Source organism: Phascolarctos cinereus, unplaced genomic scaffold, assembly GCF_003287225.1.
Source record: "Phascolarctos cinereus isolate Bilbo 61053 unplaced genomic scaffold, phaCin_HiC Scaffold_2;HRSCAF=192, whole genome shotgun sequence".
In the NCBI taxonomy this organism is placed as follows: domain Eukaryota; kingdom Metazoa; phylum Chordata; class Mammalia; order Diprotodontia; family Phascolarctidae; genus Phascolarctos; species Phascolarctos cinereus.
Window position 1 is genome coordinate 125,750,832 of NW_027555625.1, and position 17,292 is coordinate 125,768,123.

Here is a 17,292-nt window from a genome sequence, read left to right on the forward strand (position 1 = left end):
AGGACTTTCAAGCATTCTTGATGAAAAGACCAGAGATGAATAGAAAATTTGACTTTCAAATATAAGACTCAAGAGGAGCATGAAAATTTAAACAGGAAAGAGATATCATAAAGACTTATTAAGGTTGAACTGTTTACATTCCTGCATGGAAAGATGATATTTTTAACTCATGAGACCTTTGTCAGTATTAGGGTAGTTGGAGGGAAATATATATTACATATAGATAGATAGACAGATAGATAGATAGATAGATAGATAGATAGATAGATAGATAGATAGAGGGCACAGGGTAAATTGAAGATGAAGGGGTGATATCTGAAGAATAAAATTAAGGAGTGAGAGAGGACTTTGTGGAAAGAAGGAGAAAGGGAGATGCAGAATGGGGTAAATTATCTCACGTGAAATAGACAAGAAAAGGCTTTTACAGTGGAGGGGAAGTGGGGGAAGGTGAGCGGGAATGAGCGAATCTTATTCTCATCACATTTGGCTTAAGGAGGGAAGAAGATACACACTCAATTGGATATGGAAATCTATCTCACCCTACAGGAAAAAAGGGGGGAAGGGGACAAGAGAGCAGGGAGATGATAGAGGTGAGGGCAGATTGGGGGAGGGGATAATCAAAAGCAAACACCTCTGAGGAGGGATGGGGTCAAAAGAGATAACAGAATAAATCGGGAGAGGGATAGGATTATAGTTAGTTTTTCACAACACGACTACTATGGAAGTGTTTTGCATAACTACACATGTAAAACCTGAAAAAAAAAAGATTTTTGTTTATCTATTAATACAATTGCATCATTTTTGTTTTTGTTGTTTTTAACCCAATCATGTTTGTAATTTTCCTAATATTGTAAATTTCCTAAATTCCTAGTATAAATCAATCTGGCCAAAGTATATAATCTTTGTTATATATTCTTGTAGTCTCCTTGCTCACATTTTATTTAACATTATTATATCAATATTCATTAGAGATATTAGTTTATTATTTCTTTCCTAGGGTAAAGTTTTATATTTCCTGTTCAAGCTGTTAAATCACTTTCCAAACCCTTTCCCCCCCCATAGTTCTCATTTGTTTCCCCATTATCCTATAGAGTTCTCTTTTCATTTTAAAAATTATTTTTAGCAGAGGTAGAGACAAGATGGCAGAGTGAAGGCAGGAATTCACCTGACCTCTCCCCCAAACCTCTTCAAATACCTTTAAATAATGGCTCTAAACAAGTTCTAGATCAGGAGAACACACAAAAAGATGGAGTGAAACACTTTTCCAGCCCCAGACAACTTAGGTCAGCAGGAGAGTTCTGTTGCACCGGTGAGAGAGGAGTGCAGTACAGTATAGGTCATGCCATTGTAGATCTGTCCCCATCAAAGCAGTGGCAGGCTTTAGTGCAATTGAATCAGTGGCAGCAGTGGCAGTTTCCAGACCTCTCAAACCACAGATGCAGGGGATTGAACAATGAGTCAGAAGATTTATAGGGCCCTCTTTGCTGGCACCAGGGCCAGGACTCTTTTACATTGCCTATACTTGGATCTGTGTTGCAGTCTTGGGTGTTAGTTCCAGTGTGAAGAGGAGCACTAGCACAGCAAAGCTTGTGACTTCAGGGGAGCAGCGAGCCTGATTACAGTTCCAGGGTTGAAAAGAGTACTTACATTTTTCACAAACTAGTTCACAGTACAGGAGAGAAGTAAACACATTTCTCCCTAGATGATAACACCTTGGAAGAGCCAAAAATGTTCAGGTGTCCAGAATTACCTCTGATAACAGATGCACCCCCCCAAAAAAAAAAACATAATCCTTGGGACAGTCCCCCCTCTACTTGGGAAGTAGAGCCTCACTTTAGCATGGAATTAAAAGTTATGAAACACACTGAAAAATGATCAAACAACAGAAAAACAAACCTGACCATAAAAAGTTACTATGATGACAAGGAAGATCAAAACACATGCTCAGATGAAGACAACAAAGTCAAAATTCCTGCATCTAAAGCACCCAAGAAAAATATGAATTGGTCTCAGGCCATGGAAGAGCTCAAAAAGGATTTTTTAAAAATTATATATGAGAAGTAGAGGTAAAATTGGTAAGAGAAATGACAGTGATACAAGAAAATCATTAAAAAAATGTCGATGGCTTGGTAAAGGAGGCACAAACAATATTGAAGAAAACAACACCTTAAAAATCAGGAGAGGTCAAATGGTAAAAGAGGCACAACAATGCAGTGAAGAGAATGTCTTGAAAACCAGAATTGGCCAAATGGAAAAAGATGTACAAAAATAGACTGAAGAGAAGAATTCCTTAAAAAGTAAAATTGACCAAATGGAAAAGCAGGTACAAAAGCTCATTGAAGAAAGTAATTCCATAAAAGTTAGAATTGGGTAAATGGAAGCTAATGGCTTTGTGATACATCAAGAAGCAATCAAACAAAACAAAAAGACTGAAAAAAAATAGAAGAAAATGTGAAATATCTCATTGGAAATAGAACTATCCTGGAAAATAGATCCAGGAGAGATAATTTAAGAATTATTGGACTACCTGAAAGTCGCAATAAAAAAAGAGCATAGGCACTGTCTTTTAAGAAATTATCAAGGAAAACTACCCTGATATTCTAGAATCAGAGGGTAAAATGGAAACTGAAAGAATCCACCCATCACCTTTTGAAAGAGATCCCAAAATTAAAACCCCCAGAAATATTATATTCAAATTCTATACCTCCCAGATCAAGGAGAAAATACTGCAAGCAGACAAAAAGAAACAATTCAGCTTCCATGGATAACACAAAATCTAGCAGCTTCTACACTGAAAAATTGGGAGAGCTTGGAATATGATATTCTGGAGGGCAAAAAAAGATGGGATTACAACCAAGAATCACCTACCAAGGAATACTGAGTATAATCATGCAGGGGAAAACATTCAATGAAATAGAGGACTTTTAAGCATTACTGATGAAAAGACCAGAGCTGAATAGAAAGTTTGATTTTCAAATACAAGACTCAAGAGAATCATGAAAAAGTAAACAGGAAAAAGAAATCATAAGGGATTCAATAAAGTTAATATTGCTACATGGGAAAATGATATTTATAACTCCTAAACACTTTCTCATCATTAAGGTGGTTAGAAGGAGTACACATACAAAGAACATGCGTAGATATGTGGGGGGAAAAAAGCCCAGACTGAGCTTTACTAGTTATTGATTTGGGTTTGCATGTTGTGCATCACTTCAGTGTGGGATTTAGTCAGAGTTGGAACCTAAGCCAAGACCCTGCTTTATTCTTGGTGCCAGAAGTACAAAGCTATTGGTTGCTTCTATAATTCCTCCTAGCTCAGTATATTTCCCAGAACCTGTAACACCTCCTCAGCTATACTAACACTTCTAGGCTCATGTTCCCTACTCAGTTCACCATAGATCTGGGATCCTAAACTGGGTAGTGAATATTAACACTGCAAGTTGTTGCTTGCCATAGAAAGTTGAGGAGTGTATTTGTATAGATTTTGCACATCTTTTTTTGTTGACCATACTAAGGTCCTCTTTCATTTCAGTTGCTGGAGTACTTGCATGATGTTCTCCTAGCCAGACACCAATCCCTGGTATTTACCACTATGCTGACACGAACTGCAAATATGAATCATTGTGTTTTTTTTTTCCTCTCAAGTTTTCTAATTCTACTCAAACTGATACATTTTCTAGATCTTTATAAAAGAGTTTCATTGGGAAGCATGGCTACTCTACCCTCTTTATCTTCCATTCGTACCCTATCCTGCCTCCTTGTTTTTGCTCTGCTATCCTCCTCAAAGTGGCTTCCCTACAATACCACCCAAACTTCTATGTATCAATGTTCTTTCATTCTTCTGGACTCATCTTGGATGTCACCTCATCTATGAAGTCTTTTCTGATCTCCCTTTCACCTGTCAAAAGTGATCTCTACAACTTCAAATCTCTTAAAGTATTTTTCCTGTATTTCTCCTTTGAATTTATAACGTACTTGCTTGTATTTATACTTGTGCACACATGTCACATTCACATGTGTTATCATACATACTAGAGTGAAACCTGGTCTCAAGCATATCATAAAAGATTCCTTCCTATATGTAACAGAAATGATTCTGATGATATTCTTATTATTAGAAATTGTAAAAGAGGGAAATATGTGCTCCTAATGGTGACTACCACTAAAAGCTACCATTACAGCTAAATTGTGCAGTGGATAGAACATGGGGCCTCAGATCAGGAAAACTTGAGTTCAAATCCAGATTAAGACACTTCTTAGCTGTGTGACCCTGGGCAAGTCATTTAAACTCTGCCTCCATTTCCTAAAATGGGGATTAAAAATGTGCAGAGTTGTTGTGAGGATCAAATGAGGAAGTATATAGTAGATATTATATAAACAATTATTCCTTTCCCTAATCCCTTTTCCCTCTTTAATGGAAGAGATCTTGTATAGGGACTAGATCCTTCTGTTTGATAATGATGCTGAAATCCTTGGGGCACTACATAACCACCTAAGTGAAATCCAAATGCACTTTCAAAAATTCACTTTAACTATTGACTCAGGAATAACCAAGTGAAAGAATGCTACTGTTCAGATTGTGATAGTCATTTGGAAAGATCACCCATAGCACTTGTCTGTCATTACAAAACTGTTGGACACTTATTATAGAGAGACATTGACCAAGAAATGAATAGAAGAAAGAAAATGAGAATGCCCTAGGCTTCTTTTGGGAAAGTGTCAAATTCCTTCAGCAACTCTAAGCTTCTTCTTGAAACAAAGTCTAAGCATGTTAATATCAATAGTATACAGTTATGTTTTTTATTTATTATTTTTATAATTATTTATTATAGAGTATTATCAATCATAAGATATTATAAACTACAATGGATAGAGTTATGAATAATGCAAAAGGTAATAAAGAGGTTCATAGTGGGGTATAATTAACCTGTAACATATGAACAAATTACATTTATGAAACAAAATTAAAAATATAAGAAAAGGGATGTAGCACCAGAAAAGGAGTTAGAGTGGTCATACAGAAAGAAGGAAGCTTAAAAAATGAAAAACCCAAGTGCTACAATGTCATCCAAATGCTGAGGTCAAGATAAAGACAATAGCCCCAGAACTGTTGACTTAACATTCTGAATTTAAGTGAGTTCATAGAAAAGAGTTATATAAGATGAGAAGAACTAGCCAGATTTAAGTCTGAACCATTGCAAGAAGTAGTCAGATTGACTAAACCACAGATCTGTGGAAGTATTAAAGTATATGTCTTATCTCCCTTTTGTATTGTAAGAACCTTGAAGTGTTTCTCTTAAATAATTTTTCTGACACTAGCACTTAATAGAATGTCTTACATGTATTAAGACTTTGATATATGTTTGATAAATTAAACTGAAAATATTTCAATCTAATATGTATGACAACAAAAATGTCACCATGGATGCTGAACATCCCATATATATATATATATACATATATATATCCCATCAAAAATCAAATGTTACAAAAAAAGGCAAGGAGGAGAACTAGAAAGGGCCAAATATTTGACAGTGGGGAGGTCATTTCTGAACTCAGAGAGAAACATTTCAACCGAGTGATGGGGAGGGCAGAAATAAGACTAAAAGAGTTTAAATGTTGAATGGAAAGGAGGGAGGAAATAGAGACATCAAGTTGAATTATTCATCCAGTGGTTTTGATAATAAAAGAAATAGTACAGTAGTTTGAAAAGTTTTATTCTTTTCTACTGGGAGAAAAGGAGCATGTTTGTAGACTGAGGAGAAATATTAAAAAGAGAAGGAGAAACTTACAAAGGTACATTCTAGCCTGTTTACACTAAATCTGAATTATTGTGTTCAGTTCTGGGTACCATATTTTAAGAAGGCCATTGACAAATTGGAATGGATCCAGAAGAGATCTATCCAATATCCAATCCAATAAACATTTATTGAGCACTTATAATGTGCTGGGAACTGTGCTAAGTACTGGGGATACAACTAATAAAAAGAAAGTCAGTCCTGCCCCCAAATAGTTTACAACCTAACTGAGGGAGCTAACACACAAAAAAAGGAGGCAGGAAAGTGGGAGAGGGGTGACAGAATAACCTGGCATAAAGTGGAAACCAAGGAGGGCATCAGATGCCAAGTGGAGAGATCTGAGAATTCAGATTTTTCCTTCTATAAAAGAAGGCATTGGTAGGATTTTGGTACTTCACCTTCCATCCCTCTGAGCAGTCCATTAAGGAGGCTGAAGGAAGTTCAGTCAATCAGAGCTGGAGTTACCAGCATAGTGGTGAGTTTAGAAATGAGGATATTGAGATCTATATTTATTGGGATATTGAGATGATCTATTACTATATCATATATTAAAGAGCTGGAGAGGTTATTATGAAGATGAAAAGACTTGGGGGGAGGGCATGATAGTAGTTGTAGAGGTGAGACTAAATTTGTTCTATTTGGACCCAGAGAGTAGAAGTAGGAAGTATGGGTAGAAGCTGCAGACACAAACAAGAAGAAAAACAATTCTACAAGGCAGAGGCAAGAAAGCAGTGCTTTGCATGTTCTTGGGTTCATTTGTGCAAAGATAAAAGATGGAGTATCCTCTATATGGAGCAACTTCCAGGCCAATTTAAAATAGAGAGTGGGTGAAAAAGACTATAAGGGGAAAAAAAAGACTAGGAAGGTAGATAAGAGCCGGATTGTGGAAGGCTGTAAATGCTAGGCTGAGGAGTTTGTATTTTATCTTAAAGGCAATTATTGATGATTTCTGAGTAGGGTGGTGACATAGTCAGATCTGTTTTAGGAATATCCATTTATGGCTCTGTGGATGATAGATTAGAGAGGGGAAAGAATGGAGACAAGAAGACCAATTTGATGCTCTCTGAGGTCCCTTCCACATCTCAGTTTCTATAATTCTTATGTTTCTGAGGAAACAGGGACTTCAGTTCCTTCTGAAATGCAGGAATTATACTCTGGGGGATGGTTTCATTGACCTACAGGTTATGTACTATGTCTAAGTTCCTAATTACATGGACTATAAATGCAAGTTGGTTTCTCTGCTACAGGAAAAGGTGCAAGGATTTGATGAATATCTCCCTGCCTTCTGGGCTTCTTAGAAAGGATGGTGTAGTCTGTGAAGACAGTATTTTTTTTAAAGTTCTAGATGGCTGGAGGGGAGTTGTAGACATAGTCAAGAGGTTGGGGAATGAAAAAAAAAATGAAAACTTGTGATGTAAAGGAGAAGAAAAGAGGAAACAGCCACAAACTTTATTCAATGAAAAAGTAAAGAAAGAGGACACATAGTCTCTAGCAAATGAAAGCAACCTCAGCTTAGAGTGATTTGCTTCTAGGGCCATGAAAATGATTGTTCATAATAACACCTTACAGTTGATAGCACTTTACAATTTATTTCTTGCTTTATTCCTAATAGTCTTATGAGATGAGTATTAGAATTACTTATTATCTTGTTATGTTTGAAGTGGCAGCTCTCCATGGTTAAGTGACTTACTCATGGTCATATAACCAGTAAGTATCTGAGGTCTGATTTGAACTCAGGTCTTCTGACTTCAAATCTAGTACTCTATGCATTGAATATGGTCTGTGTGATTAAGGGGTATATTGCCATTCAGTAACATCTAAGATGTAAAGGACAGCCTAAAAGAACTGAGGAGACCCATGAATTGCTGCTATCATTTTCTTTTTTATATGGGAACAAACAATACAGAAGAAACCTGGAGTGTCCAGGGCCTTGGATGTCCTAGGTAGCAAGCTGACTGACTCCACGTATGTCATCATTTAGATAAAGATTGCTACTTTGTAAGAGAAAGGAGAATTTGAAAAGCAAGCAGCCAGTGACATAAAAATGATAGATGACATTTAGATAGGACTTACAGTATAGCAAAACAATCTAAATCCCTTATCTCATTTGATCTTCACAATAATTCTGTTGAGTTGTATAATGTGGTTGCTATAATTATCCCCATTTTATAGATGAGAAACTGAATCTCAAAGAATTTAACTGATTTTTCTCAGGCTACCTTGCCAGTAATTGTTTGAAGTGGGATACAAATCCAGGTTTCCTCAGATCCCAGGGTTTTTTTTTTTTTGGTAGTATGTGACGTGATAGCATATATAGAGAGATTGATTACAAGTCAAATAATTCCATGGACTTCAGTTTTCTCAACTATTCAATGGGAGGTTTGGACTTAAATATCTGTAAGAATCCTCCAATGAACGACTGTTTGAGAGTGAAAAGATGATTGCTGCAACAAGAACAGAGATGGCTAAAGAGAATGGAGGCACCCAGAGCACAGGTAGAAGGGAATTAGCCTTGAAAATGAGCAGAACCTCCTCTTCCCCTGAGTCACAGCAGAAGGAAGAGAACATGAGAAAAGCTATAGTGACTTCTTCAAGCACTAGGTACTGAACCAGATGGAGAGAGGGAATAATTGAACTGCCAACTTAATAAAAAAAAAAAGTAGCCCAAAACATTTCTGTAGAACTTGCTATGTGTCCAGTACTCTGCTGTGTATTACAGTTATTATCTCATTTGATCCTCATGGCAAGCCCAGGAGGTAGATGCTTTTATTATCCCCATTTTACAGTGAGGAAATTGAGACTAAGGTGACCTGCTTAGGGTCACATGGCTATTAAGTTTCTGAGGCCACCTTTGAACTCAGGTCTCCCAGACTCTTGGCTCAGTACTCTATCCAGTGTTCTACCCAACTTCTCTATGCTTCATTCCATCCCCCACCCTGCCATCTACAAAGCGGGTTCTGATACTCTACCAAATTTATGTAGACAAGCTCAAATGGTTGTCTTGAAAGAAGGAACTGGATGATAGCTGTGAAGGGCTGCACAAGTCTTGAGAGAATAGTGCACAAGAGAGAATTTGTTATCTATCTTTGGTATTTCTTTCAGACATGCCTGTTGCTGTAGTGTCTGGGATGCTTTGACAAGAACTCTCTTTTAAACAATATACAGTGACACCCACATGCAATATTCATCTTGGTAAAGACCCATCTTAATGCCACACACGCATCAGTTCCCACTTCTAGTGCGCTCCCTCTCAAAGAATTTTATTTACTCAGTCCCTTGGAACCATTTATCACAGGAAGGTTTTGCCTGGGCACTGTAGTCATAGTCCCTGTTAGCAGGGCTGATCTGCAGCATTTGGCAAGTGTCTTTAAAAAAGCAAGCCTCAGCTGAGCAATTGCTTCTTTTTTCTGAGAGCTTGATCGAGTTACAGAGTAGTTATTATTGATACAAAATGCAGCAGCTTCAGTGCTCAGGGCAATCTCGTTTCAGTATTTTGTGACTGGTTTTGCAATGTTGCATTCACAACTGGGGAAGCATGAATGAGATTTCTATGATTCTTTGAATAGTGGTTCAAATGTCTCCTGTTAGACATCCTGAGTTGTGATGGCCAGGGTAAGATCTCCCAACCCATGAAGAAAGCAAGGCATAGAGTGGCAAGGAAAAGAGGGGAAGGGAAACTTGCGAGTAAACAGTTTTCTTTTTATTTTGATTTGAGATGGATTTCTTTCTCTTTCTTGCATAAGTAATATAGAAGCAGTGAAACATAATGAGCAGCAAATTGGCCTGGGAATTAAAAAGACCTAGGGCCAAGATCTGCTTTTGAGATACACTGACTGTGTGACCCTGGACAAGTCATTTCATCTCTTAGTGGCCCCAGGCAAGCCTCTGATAGTTGCAGAGAATGTGCTAACCTGCCTTGGTAATGAGTTTCTTTGCAGAGTTCCCTATACTAATGGTATCAGAGATACTGTTCCAAATCTCACAAACAATAATTAAAGCTGGCATTTGTATTGTGCTTTAATGTTTGAAAAGCACTTTATATGCATAACTTATTAGATCTGTACAACAACGTGAATCAGGTGCTATATTTATCTGCTTTTTGAAATGAGAAAATGAAGATGAGGTTAAGTGCCTTCCACAGACTCACACAGATACGGGATCTAAACTCATTCCTTCTGACTCCAAGTCAAGTCCTTCATTTTTTATCCCATTGTGTCTTTCCATAGAGAATGCTGTTTCTTATGTACCTACAAAACAGCATTTTCCTCTAAGGTGGCAAAGTGGTATCTGAATAGTACCAAGGATTGGGAGAGGAAGGGAGAAGTACCTAGAGGGCAAAGACTTTTACCTCTGCCCTTCACCAATCATTTTATATCTCTGAACCTCAATTTCTTCATCTGTTAAATGGGTATAGTAAATTATTCTCCTTCCCCCAATACTATCGTGAGACCTCCCAGTAATAAATAAATGCATTTTATAAATTGTAAAATATTGTAAAATTCAAGCTATTGCTGTTACTTTTATCAATAATAGTTTTGTCATAAATTGGACAACATGCATATATTAACCAGCTTATTTTCCTTGCCTAAATTGATAACCAATATCTTTTGAGTGCCCATAGATCTTACTGAGTATCCTTGCAGTGTTTTGAGTCTTAATGCAAGCTTAACAATGTTGTCCTCAAAAAGCAGCTTCTGGAGGACTTCACCACATACAAGGAATTCCTCTTCTGTTAGACTCTAGACAAGGCATCCTCTGTGATATTGGTGAACACATTCAGAAAGCACATGTCTCCACTTTTTATGATTCACTTGCTCTTGAGCATCAAAAACTTTTATAGCAAAGTTATTTCTGTGGTTATTCCTAATGACTAAACTTAGCTGATAATAATTTATGGGATATACCTTGTTGTGGGATATCCTTTAAGACTTTAATTCTACATTTTAAAAATAATAAATAGTAAACACAGCAGAATTGTATATTCTCTACACCTTTCAAGTCAATATTTGACTAGAAGATGTAGTCCTCTGTTCACAGTTTGTTTGATTCTTATATTTTGATAAAAAGTTTGTTAAGTATAAGTACATATCATTCTCATAAACATTTCCAAGAGATGAGAAAGTAGACATATGTATCAATCTTTTCGTCTGTCTTTTTTTTTTTTTGGCAAATGAAATTGCACATGACCTTTTATATTCTTGATATGTTTAGATGCAAAGCCCAAATGAAAAATGTTCTCTTCTACTAAGGAGGCCTAACTCTAGATGCACCTAAACTGCATTAATGTCTAGCCCCAAAGACAAGGAGTCAGGATTTTCTTGCACCCTTTGCTTGATTATGCCCACATTTGAGAGGCCTGGAGAAACTGACTTAAAGCTTAGGTTTGACTTATGTGCAGGACCTTCCAAACAGGAATTTATAAGACACATTTTAGAAATGTACTCAATGTAAAAAAATAGATCAAGCAGAAGGAAACTATTTATTTCTCCTATCACAAAAGAAATATTAAAAACCCACAACACGCCTGAGTGTGCATTGACAAATACTTAAAGCATGAAATTAGACATAATAGTTTCTCAGGACGTTAACGCATAAAAGATTACAGCATAAAACATTTCATTTTTACCACAGACCCATACTACCTAAGTAATTGATTCAAGGTCCCTATATTCTGGCAAGCCAGGCATGCATGGCTTATCTTCTGGTAGTCATCTCCTTTGAGAAGTTTTAACTGTAGGGATTACCTCCTACAGGCCAATCAGCATTGATCAAGGAGGCCAGGACCTCCTGAAGTAGCCACCAGGTTCAAAACAGTTCATGTCTCGGGAAGGCTGTTTTATCACTTGTGCTCACTGAGAGAAATAGAAAGAGAAAACAGAAGAAAGCACCAGGGTCTTGAAGATAAGTCTCAGAATCACTTAGAAAATGTTTTCCTTGCCTTGTAAAAATATCCAGTGTAACAATGATGAAGGGTGGAGGAGTGGAGAAAAATCTTCACCCTTCAAGTCATAGAGGAGATGAAGGAAGCTAGATTGGTAATCATTTATTTTAACTTACTGAGTGGGTGGTGCTTCCTATTCAGTGTTCAGTCCTCTTTGGCACAGAACTCCTTAAATTTTGTCACCATGATAATGACTAAAAGGCCAACCAGGAGATAGCTTCATCATCTCAAAATTCAAATCCATGGAGACCAATTAGGAATTACTACAATTTCAGCCACTCCAGAATGAAAGTCTTTCATAGCTGAGACAGAGAACATGTCACCAGAAATGGCCTAAGCATATGCTCAGCTTTATCAATACCCTGAATCTAGCATGAACCAGAATGTGCCACTTTGCTGAAGTCTGTCACCGCTATTCTGCATAATTTATCTTAGTTGGAATATCCTGAAAATCTATTCCTAGTCACCTTTACAATTATGCTGCCTAAGCTCAGATTTTTTTTCATTAAGTTTCTCATCAGATTCAATTGTTCTTCCTCACTTCCAATCCTATTTCTCCTTCCTCATATTGCATGAGTGATGAGGCTCTAATGTACAATTGTAGTGGTTCTACTGTCGATGACTAGACTACATCACAATAGAAACTAGGATAAATTTGCTTGGTTTCATATCTATTTTGTTGTTCTTCCAGTTTCATCTAAACTCTTAGGATAATGCAACTTGGCTATGTCTCACTCTTCACTTCTCCCCAACCCCAACAAAAGAACATCTGCTTTTTATTATTTTCTGAGGCAGTACTGCCCACAGTCTTTCATCATTCTTTTGTTGTGCTAATTAACTTGCACTCTAACCCCGTAGCTGAATTGTTTCTGACTGAAATGTTTTCTGTTTATTATTATTATTATTATTGTTATTATTATTATTGTTATTATTATTATGTCAACTGCTTTTCCTTAGTCAAAATTTCATAAGGAAAAAAGTGATATTCAGATTCTATGTCTCTACTTTTATTGATTCTCTGTTCTCCATAATCAATAGCTTTTTAAATAGGTTGGGCATTATTATTCCTAGTTCTATCAACAATAATAAAGATGAATCTGTGAGATATGTTAAGAGCTAATTCCTATAATTACATTTTTAATAATAATATTCATAAATAACATTTATATAGCTATTTTATGTTTACAGATTGCTTTATTCATAACATTCTTCTAAGATAGATAGTGCAAGTGTGATTGCTAAGTATGATATTAAAATATTTTCCAGTGATCGTGAAGTCTTGGGCAAGAAATGAAGACCATAAGAACACAAAGTATTTTCCTCCCTTTTGCCAATTAAATGGAGGAGGTACAGAAGAGAAAAATTAATTTGGTAAATTAACAGCTGCTTAAGAAGGTGGTATTTGGGAATGGGACTTTGATTTCTAGATCATGGCTTACAATATAGGCTTGATAGATTCTTAGCCAGAGATGGGTACACTGACAAAAGCTGGTAAGAATCTATTTTCCAGATATCTTGCAAATCTAATTTTAAAAAATGCTTTCAACTAAGGAGGATGAAAAAGGGGTAAAATTGCCAAGTTAAATACTATAAAAGTAGTCTTAATGAAGGAAAATAGTAGCTGGGAAACCCAGAACATCCTAGGAGAAGAAATCCAAGAAAGGAATCAATAATAAAACCTATGGCTTCAAGTGTCTATTAAAAAAATATGTTTAGTGGGAAATGTCAAGAGGAAAGAGAAGTCGCATTGCCAGGGAGCAAATTTTAACCTCACAGGTATCACTGAGACTTGGTAGTACGAAACTCTTAATGGGCCTTAAGGCTGTAGAGAGGAACAGTGATTCAAAGAAACTGAAAGAAAGTGAGGAAGGTAGCACTGTATTTTAAAATGTACAGCACTCATGTGAGGAAATCCAGGGTTTATAGGAGAGGAAGAGTGATGGTGAGTATTTGCATGAAGATGAAAGGAGGGAAAATAGAAATGTTATTGTCAATGAAGTATATTACAAAGCACCTAGACACAGGGCAGAGACGGAAGGATTTGGGGAGCAGATCAAAAAATCTCATGCTGAGTTTTGGTATAGTATTTATTGGATATTTCAACTCTCCAGTCATCTATTGGAATCCTCTTTCTTCCAAAGAAAGCTAATAACCTCCTTTAAAAAATATTTATTTTATTCTTAGCTTAAGAAATAAAATAAACATTTCCATAACATAGCAGAATAGGAAAAAAAAGATTATTGGATAAGAAACTTAAAATCAATTAAGTACTACTTGCTATTATTCCTTTTAAATATATAATAAAGTTATCATATAACTTTTTTCCTTTTTTCTTTCTCCCCATAGCAGAGATGGCTACACATATCAAATATGTATGTATGTATGTATGTATGTATGTATGTATGTATGTATGTATGTATATATGTAAAGCCATTCTCTATATTCTTCTATTTATCAGTTCTTTCTCTAGATGCAGATAGTGTCATCCTTTGTGTGTCCTTTGCAGTTAATTTGGGTATATATAATAGTCAAAATGACTTAGTCACTCAAAGTTGTTCTTAAAACAATGTTGTTACTGTATATGACATTCTCTTGATTCTGCTTATTTTTTGACTTGACTAATTATGTTCTTGAAAATGTAAATGAAGCAACAAGGAAAAATACAGTTTGATCAAGTTCTCACAAAAAAATGTGGAATGGGTACTTGGAGTGAAAATGATTGGATCCTTAAGGATAAGTGATCATTCCACCCTAGAGACTATGAAAAAGAATGAAAGAAAATCTGGAATAGTCTGACATGTACATATATTTTGAGAAATCAGATTTAAAAGAACTTAGAGGAAAGAAATATAGAATGCTGTGGGGTAGAATGTTTCAGGTTAGTCTAAGAAATTAGAGGTGGTTGAAAATGAATTTGTGTATACACAAAGAAAAACTGTTTCAACGAGGGGGAAAATTGGGATTTGCCTGAAGAGAACAAGATAGATGGAGGACTCAGCTGCTAAGTAAGAGTTAAAAAAAGGAAACAAGGACATGTAACAGAACTGTGGATATGAGTGGAACATAGCTAAGGTAAAAATAGTGTGAGGAATGCTAACCCTTATAATAATCCAAGCACAACAAAAATGATTTTTCAACTGTTTTCTATAGCAGAAGAAAATGTGGATTGAAGAAAGGATAGTTAGTCAAGTAGCATTTATTAACTACGTACTATGTGCCAGGCATTTTGCTAAGCGGTAGAGATACAAAGAAAGGTGAAAGATTGTCCCTTTTCTCAAGAAGCTCACAATTTACTGGAAGAAACAATATCTAAACAAGTATGTATAGAAAAAATAGTAAATAATCAATAGAAGGAAGGCATTAAAATTAAGAAGGAATGAGAAAGCAATTCTATAGAAAGTAGAATTTTAGCTGAGACTTTCAGGAAACTAAGGAATCCAGTAAAACCAAAAGGTAGAGATGAGGAGAGAGCGTATTCCAGGTATGGAGGATGACTAGTGAAAATGCGTGGAGCCAAGAGATAGAGTATCTTGTTCAATGAAAATTAAGGAGGCCAGAGTCACTGCACAACAGGATATATGGAGGGGTATAAAATATAAGATGATTGGAAAGGTTTGGGTGAGGTAGTTCATAAAGTTCTTTGAACACCAAACAAATGATTTCAAATTTTATGCTGGAGGTGATAGGGAGTCACTAAAGTTTATTGAGCAGGGGAGTGACATGGAAGGACCTGGCTATAGGAAAAGCACTTTCACAGCTGAGTAAAGGAGTGATTGGTGTGTGGAGAAACTTGTGGCAGGAAGAATAACTAGTTCTATTGCAATAATCCATGTGTGAGGAGATGAAGGCATGCACTGGGATGGTGGCAATATCAGAGAAGAGGAAGGTGTACATTCACAAGATGTTGCAAAGATGAAATAGATAGTCCTTAATATTAGTTATGGGGACAGGGGAGTGAGACATGGTGAGAAGTTGAAGATGAGGTTGTGAGCCTGGGAAACTGGGAGGATGGTGGTAATCTGATGGGGTGTATGCTATAATGATAACTGACAGAGAAGGCAGATTTGCTTTTTTCTGTTTTCTCTGCAAAGGAGAATGAACTGTATATTTGAGGAGACAGAACAAACCTAACTATTATGAAGTTTACATCCAAGATTATCATGGAGATAGTAACAAAGTACCTAGCTGTCCTTGATGCATTCAAGTCGCCTCCCCAGGATGAAATATTGAAAGAATTGGCCGAAGTGTTTGCAGAGCCACTGTCAAGAAATTATGGAACAAAGCTGAGGCACAACAAGATTAGTAAAGGGAAAGATGTTTCTGTTTTGATTTTCAGAAGAGGGAGAAGAAAGGAGTTCAAACTACAATAAGAATTACAGGACAATGAGTTTGGCTTTGCTTGCTGGGGGAATTCTGGAACATTTCATTAAGGAGATATTTGCTTAATATTTAGAAAGGGAAGTAGTTACAACAAAAAGCCAGCATGACTTCGTCAAGAACCAAAATATAATCTCTTTTCCTTCTTTTTCTACTTGATTACTTAGATAATGATGAGATTTCAATGGTTTTACTTTACCTAGATTCTATCAAAGTTTTTGATAAAGTAACTCATACCTTTTCTTGTGGAAAAGGTGTTAAATATAAATTAGGCTATAGTACAGTGAAATGGATTTATGACTGGTTAGAGATCTGGAATCAAAAATTGATCTTTATTCAAAATCCAAATGCATGGTGTCTGGGTGAGTGCCCCAGGGATCTCTGCTTGACAGTTGTGGGTTTTATAAACATTTTTATAAGTGAATTGAATGGAGGAATAGGTGCTATACTCATCAAATTTTCAGATGACTCAAATCTGGGAGGGCTACCTACTACTTTGGATGACAGAATCAGGGTCCAAAAGGATGTAGGATAGGGCACTGGGCAGCATATAACTATAAGGTAAATGTCCTTGGGTACCATGGGAGGGTGGCACCTGCCCTTTTATACTCGATAAGTGTAAAAGAAGGCAAGCATGGATAGGCCACAGTTATTCTCCAAAAAGGGATATCAATATGAGTTAGCAGTGAGATGTAGTTGCAAAAAAAAAAAAAACCCAAAAACAAAAGAGACAAAAACAAACATCCCTCATGTGATCTTGGGTTGAACTAAGAAGACATTAGTACTAAGAATAAGGATGTAATGATCTTTCTGTCCTAACCCCTAGACACTACCTGAAACCAACAAACCTCTTCTGGAATGTTATGTTCAGTTCTAGGTACTACCACTTGAAGACATTCATAAGTAGAGGTCAATGAGGATAGGTAAGGCCTTGCATCTGTGGCATATAATAATCAGTTGAATGAAATTGACATGGATAGCCCTGAGAGGTTTTAGGAGAACACAACAGCTGTCTTTAAGTATTTGAAGGGTTGTTATTTGGAGGAGGAATTAATCTCCTTCTGTTTGATCCCAGGAGACACAGGTAGGAGTTTCTTCCAAATAGGTGGAAGAGGCAAAGTGATAAATTTAGGGTCAATGGCTGGGGAAAAAAAAGCAAACAACTTCTTAATAATT